Below are 12,244 nucleotides of genomic sequence, written 5' to 3' on the forward strand. Positions count from 1 at the left end.
CCCCTGCTTGTGTTCTCTCTCTCTCTCTCACACAAAATAAATAGATGAGCATTTTTAAAAAACAAAAAAAGAACACTGTTTTCTTAAGCGGCTGCAACCAGTGGCTGGCTGAGGTCACGGTCACCATTCTGCAGCGGCTCACCTCCAGACCTTCCTGACCTCCACACCATCCTTCCAGCTAGGAGAGAATAGCTCAGTGTATGACACATCAGGGGTGGGTCACGTATCCTGCAGACTACATGCACCTCCAAATTAGGCAGCTAATTATTCTAAGGACTCAAAGTCATATCTGAAATTTGAGTCAGCTGAAGTAAAATGGGATGAGTAATTTGCTTCCGGAATGCGGCGCACACGACGCAGACTGATGAGGCTTCCTTGAGAAGCCCGACACCACCCTCTCGGGAACTCCGGGTTAGGGTTAGTGGTTGTGACTCTGCCATGACTTGGGGGAAGAACGGAGGCTGTGAGTCCAGCCGAGCCTATCACCCTCAGGTCAAGTTGAGTCCCGACTAAAGCCCAAGGGCCCGGCCAGGATCACACAACCCCAAGGGTCCCAGAGCAGAGTTAGAGGAACCCCAAAGACCGAAGGGTCAGATGGTACAGGACTGTCTAGCCCCAGAAAGCACAAATGAGGGGCAACAGCCCACAGTCTTTCACAGGAGATGCCATTCGTCTGAGTAAGACACCTGTCGAATAAGGTAAGTGACAAGAATGGTGGCAAGTGACAAGAATGGTGGCAGCTGGAGCGGTGGGACTTCCAGCCCTGAGGGTCTGTAAAGGATCAAAGTAAATTCTGTAGATCTGTCTTCAAAAGCTTACACCCCAGGGTCTAATGTGAAAGCAAGGGAGTTGGGGATGGGAGGGCCTGGAGTTAGGAGAGAGGGGACCATGCCAAGAGTGAATGGGTGCCTCCCTTTTCGCCTCCTTTGGGGAAGTCCATCCTTCATGGCTGGGCAAGGTCTTCTCCAGCCTCCACTGGCCTCATCTCATCTCTCCAGACTCCATCACCCAAAAACCTCCGGCCTCCTTCTGAATAACTCAATCCTGCCTCGGGGTCCCAGATTTGAAAACAAGATTACTTCCCTCAGGTGCACTGTGGATCCCCAAGGGGCTTCCCTGCCCTTCCCAGTTCTTGTGAGAGCAGTCTTCTTGCTCAGATTTACCCCCTTGTGTACACGATGGCTCCCAGGTCTTACAGACTTAGAAACACAAATGCATTTAAACACTCAGACAAGGGGCGCCTGGGTGGCTCAGTTGGTTGGGCGACTGACTTCGGCTCAAGTCGTGGCCTCGGGGTTCGTGGGTTCGAGCACCCCATCAGGCTCTGTCCGGACAGTTGGAGCCTGGAGCCTGCTTCAGATTCTGTGTCTCCCTCTCTCTCTGCCCTTCCCTTGCTTACACTCTGCCTCTTTCTCTCTCTCATTCTCAAAAATAAATAAACATTAAAAAAAAATAAACAAACACTCGAACAAAAAGAAAACCAGAATTAGTGGTCCAAGTTTCTACCATAGAAAATTTCTAAATTACTAGCTATTTGTGGTCATCCACGTTACTTCTCTATTACTGCGATAAAGGACCCAAAAGATGACATCACAGGACCCTACAGCTGGAGGGAAATTCTGGGGCAGCCCCAGGCTAAGGCAGGGGGATTCAGAGCTTGTGCTTCGGAACTGAATGTATTGATTCTAATTCTAGCCCTGCCCCTGCTTGCTCAGTGGGTCTCAAAGTTGAGCAGGCACCAAAATTACCTGGCGGACTTTTAAAAACGCAAGTTGCCGGGCCCCATCCCCCAGAGTTTCCTATTATTTAGGTCTGGGGTGGGACCCAACAATCTACGTCTCTAACAACTTATCGGAGGATGCTGATGCTGCAACTCCGGAAACCACACTTAGGGCATCACTCTAGCTGTGGGATCAGCCGCGTCCCGGGTACATTCTGGCTCATAACCTTCCCGCTCGCTGGGATTGGGGTTGACTCGAGAGCTGGCGTTTCAGAAGCCCCGAGCGCTGTTCGCGGCCCACAGTTAACACCTGCAGTCGTCGGGGGATGGAGGGGAGGAGTCATGTGCCCGAGACCACCCCGCCAATGAGAAGCAAACCTGGGACGGAGCCCCGGGGCTTCCAGCCGCCCGGCCGCGTTCTGTTCCTCCGGCGCCGCCGCCTCCCGGCCCGGAGCGCTCTGAGCCGGCGCGCCGCACGTTGCGGTTCCCTGCGCACAGTGCTCCGCGCCGCCGGCGGTTCGGCTTAATGCCTGTCGTCTTCGGAGCCACTAGGACCCTCGGATCTTTCTCGGCGCCGAGAGCCTGGCCGCGGGGACGGTACCCCTGGGTGGGCTGAGACCAGGAGAAGCTGGAGAAGCTTCTAGCAGCGGCGGGGCGGGGGCGGGGGGAGCCTGGGGCAGGGGGCGCGCCCCAGCAGGCCGCCGGCCTCCCGGCCGCCCGCAGCAGAGCTCCGGGCGCTGCGGGTGGCCGCCTGCCTCTAGCCCGGGAGCTGCGGGAAGTGCGCGCCCCAGCGGCCGTGCAAGGCCCGCCCCGGCCCCGCCCTCCAGGACGTCCCGTCGGGAAACCCGCGAGCCACACCGCCGAGCGGCTGCGGCTCTCCCTCCGCGCGCCAGGTAAGTGGCAGAAGCTGCCGGCGACCCTCGCAGGCCCTCGCGATAGACGACCCCCCCCCCTGCCCCCTCCGCCGGGCCTGGAACTCAGAGCTCTCCCGCTGCTTTCCCCCAGTCGGACTGGCTTCTGCCAGGTCCTTGCTCCCCACCTCCCTCCTCCGCCGACCTTCTCCTTCACCACTTCCTCCTCGCCACCCCCAGTAGTGAAATGAAGGGGTTGGGCCAGACGGGTCCTCGTCCGTGGTGGCGGCCTCTAGCTCCTCCCTCGGTACGACCCCCCCCCCTTCACCTCCGCGCCTCGCTTAAAGACGAATGAAAAGTTCAGACCTTTGGGACGTGAAGGGGTGGGGTGGGAGAGGGACGAGCCACAGCAGCCCCTCCGGGGTTCTACAGCCTTTTCCCTTTACCCACCCACGTCCCCGTGTTCTTTCCGTCCCCCTTCCTCCCAGAGTGGGCCACCCCACGTGCTCCACCTCGGAAATCTTTCAGAGAGCCATCCTCCTGCCAGCGCCACCTTGCTCCTGAGTAGAGGTGGGGTCTCAGATGTCCTCTCTCTGGAGTCTTGGGCCTTTGGGGAGTGGGAGCTGTGTGGTTTTTATGGGAAGGGAGTCTGATGGGTGTTCATGACTGTGACTGTCCCCAACTTCCCTATTTCCCCGTCACTTGTTCCGACAAGCCCCAGGCTAACTGAAAGGAGGAACAGTTTGTTACTTGCCCCCAAAGCTAGTCACCCCAGACCCTGACTTCTGCGGAGGGCAGGATGGGGCTGTCCTGTGTCTATGGAGGAAGGGGGGTTCATTTTACCAGCAAAGCTTAAAACAGACCCCCTCTATTGGCTACGGTCCCAGGAAAGGTTTTAATGCTGCCCCTCCAGACCCACAGATGCAGTTCACAGGCACTGGGTGAGGTTAATAACTCTGGACACACCAAGGAACCTGAGGCTCATTTTACCAGAGATGTGTGTGCACTACACAGGCCCTATTCACCTCTCCAACACAGGAGCCTCATCCCCTACCCCTCCTAGGAAGGGTAAAAAGGATGAGACAGGCAAATTCATGCCATGGATAGTACAAGGTAAGGTGAGGGGGTTGAAATAGACTTTGGTTCAAATTATCCTGCAGAAGCCAGTATCCTTGCAGGTACTTCCCTAGTTCCTCAACAGTTCCGTCCTGTTCTTCAACCATTAGACACGCAGAAAGAACAAGACCAAACTACTTTCAGGGGTGTCAGGATGGAAAGGACAGGACTGTCAAAGACAGAGAAGAGCTCATCTGGAGCCGGTAGAACCGTGAAGGATATTGAGCTGCCCGAGATGGCCTGGTCCTTGGTAATCACTGCTCAGGACAGCAGATGCCCACCCACAGCAGCATGGAGGAACATCACGGCTGATAAGGGGAGGCACGGATGCATGCTGGATGCCCTCTGAGGTCAGAAACATCTTAGCCCAGGTTCAGGTGGGAGATAAACGAACAGGAGATAATGGCCACAGTCTTAGTCCAGCTAACCATTGCCTAGAACCGAAGTCAGGAATAGGAGGGGGCAGCTAACCCTAGGACCAGGGGTCTCCCCGAGCAGGGAGGCAGTAGGTATTGTGGATCCAGGCGGCTGACTCAGCTCTGTCTCTAATTTAGCTGTCTAACTCTGGCCAAGTCACATAAACACTCCCTGGGTGGGGAGCAAATGAGAAGGTGTATGTGAAAGTGCTTTGGCGAAGCTCCAAGCACCAGCCAAATGGGAGGCAGTGCGGGGTCATGGTGAAGACAGTGGGCTTTGGAGATGTGGGACTGAGTGCAAACCCTGCCTCTGCCCCTTCCTTGCTATGTGACCTTGGTCAAGTTACTTAACCTCCCTGTGCTTCAGTTTCCTTCTGTGTAAAATGGAAAAGATAACTGTCCCTTGACTTGACGTGGTGAGCGGTGATATTAAAAATGGTGGTGGTATTGCCCTTAGCCTCCTCTGGCTCATGCAGACCTCACCAGCTCTGGAAGTGAAGCTGAGGATCAGAGAGGGTGTCCGTACACCAGAGGGACCCAATGAATGGCCGTGCCAAAGACTTGGGTGAACTTGGCTCTTCATCCAGCCCTCTGTCCCACTCTGAGAAAGCCCAAAATGTCCGTTCTCATTCAATGGGAATGAGAGTGAGGGTTTGAATAAATGAGAGGTCAAGTGCAGGGCAGTGCCTGTCTCTGTGTTGTGCTCAATGCTGTAATTGTGCTGTGTCAAAGGCTTGCACAGTGAACAAGGTTGGGTTCAGTCTGGGGAGAAAAGGGACCGTCAGAAGACTCTTTTGTGGCACCTGAGAGCCCTGTGGGGTCACATTATTCTCCTACACCCTTGGCAACCTGGTCCTGAGCCCTAGATAGATTTGAAGGAAGGAAGAAACCCAATCCTCACCCTCAGCTCTACCCATAAGAGAGAACAAAGGACAGACAGAACAAGGCAGTAGAATAGCACAACCAAATTCCCCAGGGCTGTGGGATGCTGTGGGGCTTAGAAGGCTTAGGTGGGTTGGTTGGGGCTTAGAAGGCTCGGTGGGTTTGTCGGGGAAAACCATTCTGGAGGCAGAAGACCGAGGCCCAGGAGATTTAAGGACTGGGAAGGAGAAAGCAAACAGGATGTAGGTAACCTGAGTCTAGGCCTGCCGGCTCTCCCTCTCTCACAAAATCTAGTGGGGAAGTCCCACCAGGGGAAGCCTGGGCAGTGAAATTTGGAAACAAATGCACCAGGATCCTGAGGGCAATAAGAGGCACCTTAGTCTTAAGAAGGCTTCTTGGAGGAGGGGAGCCTGAGGAAGAATTTGAAAGAGAATAGAACACAGCTTGTTGAGCAAGAATATAAGGGAAGGGCACCTGGGTGGCTCAGTCGGTTAAACATCCGACTTGGGCTCAGGTCATGATCTCACGAGCCCCGCATTGGTCTCTGCTAACAGCTCAGAGCCTGGAGCCAGCTTCAGATTCTGTGTGTCTCTCTCTCTCTGCCCCTCCCCCACTCACGCACGTGCTCTCTCTCTCAAAAATAAATATTAAAAAATTTAAATTTTTTTAAAAATTAAAAAAAAAAAAAAGAATATAAGGAAAAGGCTGTGAGGAGGAAAAGGTAGGCCAATGAGGGTGAGTGGCAGGCAGGAAGCTGACAGCCCAGGCCCTGTCTTTGCTACAAGCAAATGTCACTAAAGGAATAAGAATACAGCTGTTCAGATTGTAAAAGGGAGAGAGGCCTGAGGCAAAGGAGGCTGCCGGCAGCTTCTGCTTATCCTCCAGATGTTGGGAGATAAGGATTCAGTCTCAGAGGATGGTTTTGAGTGAGAGAGAGGAAGAGGAGGATCCAGGAGGCAGGGAATGAATCAGCAGGGCCCGGGAGTGGGCGTGGAGTGAACCTGACGTTGAGAAGGCACTGAAAGCCCTTGTACCTGCCTGGGAGCGGGGCAAGGGCAGGGGCAGGGGCTGTTTCAAAGATTTCGATGCTTCTGGCAGCCTAGGGGAAATTGGGAAGGCCGGCCCACCGAGGGGGCAGGGTATAGACCCTGAGTTCAGGGTGTGGTGTGTGTGAGGATAGATGGTCCTGGACCGCAGTCCTACAGCCTGGAGCAAAGCGTGCGGTGAGGAGGGAGGGAAAAACCTCCGTTCTGCCCTCTCCCCTCACCACCCCCTCTTCAAATCTGGGGACCAGCCCAAGCCCTCGGGAGTACCCTTCCGGTTAACCCCTCCCCCCCCCCCCCCCCCCCTTCCATCCTCCCTCCCCCCCACCCCCGAAGGAGCCAGCAGTCTCCAGGCTCAGTCCCTGCCCCCACCCGACAGGCCTGGAGGTCCTCCGGTGAAAAACCTGTGAGCTGCTCAACTACGGTCACGTATTATTTTGATCTGCAGTGGCTTTTACAGCCTCGGAGTAAATTAGCGAACATTCGCCGAGCACCGTTCGAGGTATACCCTGTGAGCCAGTTTGGGGTGGGTTTTTCAATGGAATATCCGTGTTTGGGTAATTTAGGCTTAACATTTTATGCAAACATAAAACGAACCTAGACACCATGGGGAAAACAACTTGATAGACTAGCTACAGAAATAACTTTCGGGGCATCTTTCTGGGAAAATAAGCCACAGGACTGCCGCCTGAGTCTTAAGGAACAACTGAAGTGTCCTGAAGGTGTAATTATGGGGAAAGTGAAAACCTCCCAGCCTTCTGTAATCTGAAGGGTCAGGGGGGCGGGTTGGAGGAGAGAATTTGCTACTCATGAGAACAGAGGAAGTGAAATGCATGCTGTGTTTGATGGCAAGAAGTGCTGGTGGCGAAGAAAGAATCCTCTGGCCCCAAACGGCCTCTCGGGTCCCCCTCTCCCTCGCCAGTAGCCTGACCTGTCCCCTCCCCAGCGGGATGTCTAGCTCCACACACCTGTGCCCTCGGTGAGAGAATGGCAACAGTCGGCACTTGTCGAAGAACCTGTAATTGAGCTGTAGGGTGAGTAACCTGAGCAAACATCCCCTTGGTGGTGTCGACTGCCTACTTCCTGGCTGCCACGTCTCCCGGAGGTGAGCAGCTTTGCTGATAAACAGAAAGAAACTTTGTTACAAAAAGGCCACCTGGCCGGCCAGGGCGTGTTCTGGTTGGCTGCCGCTGGTTTTCACAAAAGCTGAGCCTTTGCCTGGGACTTAGAATTTTGGCATCTTTAAAGCATCTGTCTGTAGTCCTAGGTAGGATCTGGGGGAGGGCAGGTGCCAGGGAGGGGAGGGGCGGTGTTAGAGCGGAGCAGTGGGTGGTGGGGAGGCTGGGGGGGGGGGGGGCGGGAACAGCCTGGCCCCTGGGGCGGAAGAGCCTAAACCGGTCTCCAGTTCCCCCAGGCGACCTGCAACCGGGAGGTCAGAGTGTGGGAACGGAGCAGTGGCCTGGGAGCTGGGAGACTGGCATTGGCCCCCGGGAGCCACAGGCTGTGTGATACTGTGTGAAGTCACCCGGCCACTCTGGCCTCTCCTGTAAAATGAGGGTGCTGGGCTCGCGGACAGACCTAGCCAAAGCGGCACGCTGATGTGTGACCAAAGAATATCCTGTAACTCACATGCCTGCTGTGGTAAACGCATCCAAAATATCTTTCCGTGAAGCCAGTGCAGTGCGTTCCCTCGGAGCTTTGAACAGCTCACTTTAACCCCTCAGGCATCATCTCGTGTAACAAGAGTTTATGGAACATCTACTCCAGAAAAAAACCCTGTGCTAGGCTTTGCAAGTGAGAACAAAGGTGAAAACAACCTGCCTGTCTGGCCCAGGAGTTCACAAAGGTGTGACAGAACAGATCTTGCAGCCCTGCTTTCAAACTTCTATGACTGGGCCAAAATAAGAAAGACATTTTTTTTAAGTTTATTTAAAAAAAATTTTTTTTTAATGTTTATTTATTTTTGAGAGAGAGAGAGAGAGACAGAGCACAAGTGGGGGAGGGGCAGGGAGAGAGAGGACACAGAATCCAAAGCAGGCTCCAGGCTCTGAGCTGTCAGCACAGAGCCGGATGCGGGGCTCCAACCCATGAACCATGAGATCATGACCTGAGCCAAAGTCGGGCACTTAACCGACTGAGCCACCCAGGTGCCCCTAAGTTTATTTATTTATTTTGAGAGAGAGAGAGAGAGAGAGAGAGCACGCACACACAAGTGGGAAGGGGCAGAGAGAGAGGGAGACAGAGAATCCCAAGCAGGCCCCACACTGTTAGTCATGGGGCTCGAACTCACAAACCATGAGATCACGACCTGAGCCCAAATCAAGGGTCCAACGCTTAACCAACTGAGCCACCCAGGCACCCCTAAGAAAGACATTTTACAAGACCTAGTGCCCGCTTCCATGTGACAGCGTATCCCCAAAGTCTCACCTTTACACTGTAATCACGTCAGAGGTATGAATTCTACAAACTAACAGGAAAGCATCATTTAAACATTTTTTTAATGTTTATTTATTTTTGAGAGAGAGAGAGAGAGAGAGAGACAGAGCTTGAGCGGGGGAGGGGCGGAGAACAAGGCAGACACAGAATCCAAAGCAGGCTCTAGGCTCTGAGCTGTCAGCACAGAGCCCGATGCAGAACTCGAATTCACAAACTGCGAGATCATGACTTGAGCCAAAGTCAGACGCTTAAGCGACTGAGCCACCCAGGCACCCCTAGAAAAAGCCTCATTTAAAATGTAATAATTTAGGGGCGCCTGGGTGGCTCAGTCGGTTGAGCGTCCGACTTCGGCTCAGGTCATGATCTCACAGTCCGTGAGTTCGAGCCCCGCGTCCAGCTCTGTACTGACAGCCCAGAGCCTGGAGCCCGTTTCGGATTCTGTGTCTCCCTCTCTCTCTGCCCCTCCCCTGTTCATGCTCCGTCTCTCTCTGTCTCAAAAATAAATAAACGTTAAAAAAAAATTTTTTTTAGAAAGGTAATAATTTAAATCTCCTTAACCTTTAAGTTTTATGAATTAAAAAAAATTTTTTTTTATTTAAAAAAAAATTTTTTTTTTCAACGTTTATTTATTTTTGGGACAGAGAGACACAGAGCATGAACAGGGAAGGGGCAGAGAGAGAGGGAGACACAGAATCGGAAACGGGCTCCAGGCTCTGAGCCATCAGCCCAGAGCCCGACGCGGGGCTCGAACTCACGGACCGCGAGATCGTGACCTGGCTGAAGTCGGACGCTTAACCGACTGCGCCACCCAGGCGCCCCTAAAAAAATTTTTTTAATGTTTTTTTATTTTTGAGAGAGGGAGAGAGACAGTGAGTGGGGGAGGGGCAGAGAGAGAGGGAGACACAGAATCCGAGGCAGGCTCCAGGCTCTGAGCTGTCAGCACAGAGCCCGATGTGGGGCCCAAACTCACAGACCGCAAGATCATGACCTGAGCTGAAGTCAGACACTTAACTGACTGAGCCATCCACCACGCACCCCAAAGTTTTATGAATTTTAAATAACACATTTTTCATTGTAACTTTGTGTCGGGATATGTTTATCGTCTCCAATGGGTGGAGAACAGCATGAAAATAAAAATTTGTTGGGGCGCCTGGGTGGCGCAGTCGGTTAAGCGTCCGACTTCAGCCAGGTCACGATCTCGCGGCCGTGAGTTCGAGCCCCGCGTCGGGCTCTGGGCTGATGGCTCAGAGCCTGGAGCCTGCTTCCGATTCTGTGTCTCCCTCTCTCTCTGCCCCTTCCCCGTCGTGCTCTGTCTCTCTCTGTCCCAAATAAATAAATAAACGTTGAAAAAAAAAATTTTTTTTTAAAAGAAAATAAAAATTTGTTATTCAAAATTCATAAAAATCAGGTAAAAAATTTTCAAATGATGTTAAGTATATAGTATTTACCCTTCTGAAGTTGTTAAAGCTTCAGACTACTAAGACACTCGCTGTACTGTATGTATATGTAATAACTGACATGAAATTTTAACAAAACAGTACTCACCCCTATTGCATATGAGGCACTTTGAGACTTTCTTTTTTGTTCTATTTCATTCTGATCTTTTAAAGAATGTTTTTCATGCCGATTTGCAACACCTGAAATTTATTCCACAATCCTATGATGGGTTGTAATCAGTGCTTAGACAGGCACTCGGGTGGGTAAAACCTCAATTCCCTTATACCAGTGACAGAAGGTGAGCTCGTGTTCTGGCTGGTGGGGCCAGAGAAGCAGGTTGCATTTGTTCGATCTAGGAAAGCTTCCTGGAAGAAGAGGATTTCTGGCGTCATCTCAGTACTGAAACCAAGATGGTTCTATGTGTGGCAATACCAAGGGTGGCTGGAGGGAAAAGAGTTGGGAATGAATGTGCAGCAGTAGCAGGAGGGGAATGAGTGGATGAGGGCTATGGGCAGGCACCCTTGCCCAGTGGTCCTGTAGGTCAGGCGTGGGAGCCTCAAAGTCAGGCGTGGGAGCCTCAAGGTGAGGGGCAATAGAAGAAGACACTGGGGTGAGGATCCTGGGAAGCCCTGGACTTCACCAAGGACTACATACAATAGGGACGACTCCTTCACCAGGCTAGTGGAGGGCTGACTCCCCAGTCCTGCTAACCACACTTCTGGGAATCTCCTACGCAGAGGCCAGGAATCCTTCATCCCAAAGTCTTCTGGTTTCCATCCGATTGTGTGTCTCTTCTAAGGGACGCTTTCCTATTGCCCACATGCTGAGCAAACGAACTAGAGACCTAGTCCCTTCCTGCCACGGCTAATCACAGGTGTCTCGTTTCATTTCAGGATGTGGTTAGTACCTTGAGGAACTGCAAACTTCGGAGAGCAAGGCTTAGACAGGCAGACTGGATTGAGAGCGAGCAGATGCCTGGGAAAGGACTCAATTTAACCCTAGGTCTCTTTCTCCAGGGGAAATAAAAGGAGCAAAGGTGAACCCCACTGCAAAGGACCACGAGGCAATGCCAGGACGAGGGAGTTGGAGTGACCTGGGTGATTCTGAGTGAATCAGTCAGGGAGGCCTTCCTGGAGGAGGTGAGTCTTGAGCACTTGGCAGCAGCTGGTAACTAAGCTGTTACCAAGCCTTTGTTCCTAACTGTGCGCCCTCTTTCTTGCTGGAGTCGGAAGGTACACAGAAAATATCAGGGAAGATGCAGCCTGCAGGATGGGGCAACACTGTCATGGCAAACACTTCCCCACTTACGGGCCCTGTTGTTTGTGTTTAGCTGGGGCAGTTCCAGAATTGAGGAGATGTCTAGCTCAACCCCTTGTGCTGGCCCAGCACGGCTCAACCTCTAGGGCAGAAACCTGCGTCTGCGCTGAATCCCCATTCCCTCCTTGAAGCCTCCTTCAAGCCCACAGAGAGATCCGTCTCCCAGCTCAGCCCTTACTGCCTGTGCTGTTATTATGAAGTTTTAATTTTATTAATTTTTGAATAGATAATGTAGTCAGGGTTCAAAGTTCAGAAGGGTGTTCAGTGAAAGACCTTTTTTTTTTTTTTTTTTTTTTCCTGTTCCCGTGTCTTCCCTGGACAGGTGCTACCTGGACCCAGTGCTGGCAATTCTTATTCTCCAACTAGATTTTAAGATCTCTTGGAGAGAGGAATTCTCTCATACCGCTCTGTACCCCTCTGTGTCCCAACTGGGGCAAATTGTCCTGTCCCATCACCCAAGGGAGTTTTCCTAGCACTGGGTCCTGCCTCCTCATCCACACACCTGCTTTCTTGGGTCAGACCCTCACCGCCACCGACACGCCTCTCGGTTGGCCATCCACCTGCCAATCAGATCTATCTCCTGGACACCCTCCACCAGCTGTCATACTGTTTTCCTGTAATGCTGGGCCCTGGCTAATCTTTTGTTGCTCCCATACCTCAGGTCAAGGGCAAACTCCTTGGCATGGGGACCTACCTGCAGCCACCTCTCCAGGCCCATCCTCGGCTATTTTCATGCTCCCACCATACCGAACTACTGGCAGTTTTCTGCTTGGCCATGCTCTCTCCCACCTCCAGGCCGTAGTTGGTGCTGTTCCCTCTGCCTGAAGGATACTCACCTGGCCTGGCCAGCTCCTACTTGTGAGTCAGTGCTCAGCCCAAGCTCCTCCCCCCATGAGACCTCTTCACAGACGTCACCTTCCCCCACTTGCTGAGTTTCCTGCATCCACTCTCCCTGGGCACCAAGGATGCCTGTCTCATTGGCTGATCTCCATTGAAAATCTGACTTCCCAGGTCAACTATACTTCA

The 12,244-nt window shown here is 52.7% G+C and overlaps 1 protein-coding gene across 1 annotated transcript in view; it reads left to right on the forward strand.

Moving 5' to 3' along the window:
• Positions 1 to 491: 491 nt before the first annotated feature.
• GALNT6 (polypeptide N-acetylgalactosaminyltransferase 6) overlaps positions 492 to 12,244 on the forward strand; it is a 47,139-nt gene continuing 35,386 nt past the window's right edge. The window contains exons 1-2 of the mRNA XM_040488095.1: positions 492 to 698; positions 10,918 to 11,040. The gene's annotated coding sequence lies outside the window, so the exon portion shown is untranslated. The remainder of the gene's footprint in view (positions 699 to 10,917; positions 11,041 to 12,244) is intronic.

This window comes from Herpailurus yagouaroundi, unplaced genomic scaffold, assembly GCF_014898765.1.
Source record: "Herpailurus yagouaroundi ecotype Mexico unplaced genomic scaffold, PumYag 166, whole genome shotgun sequence".
In the NCBI taxonomy this organism is placed as follows: domain Eukaryota; kingdom Metazoa; phylum Chordata; class Mammalia; order Carnivora; family Felidae; genus Herpailurus; species Herpailurus yagouaroundi.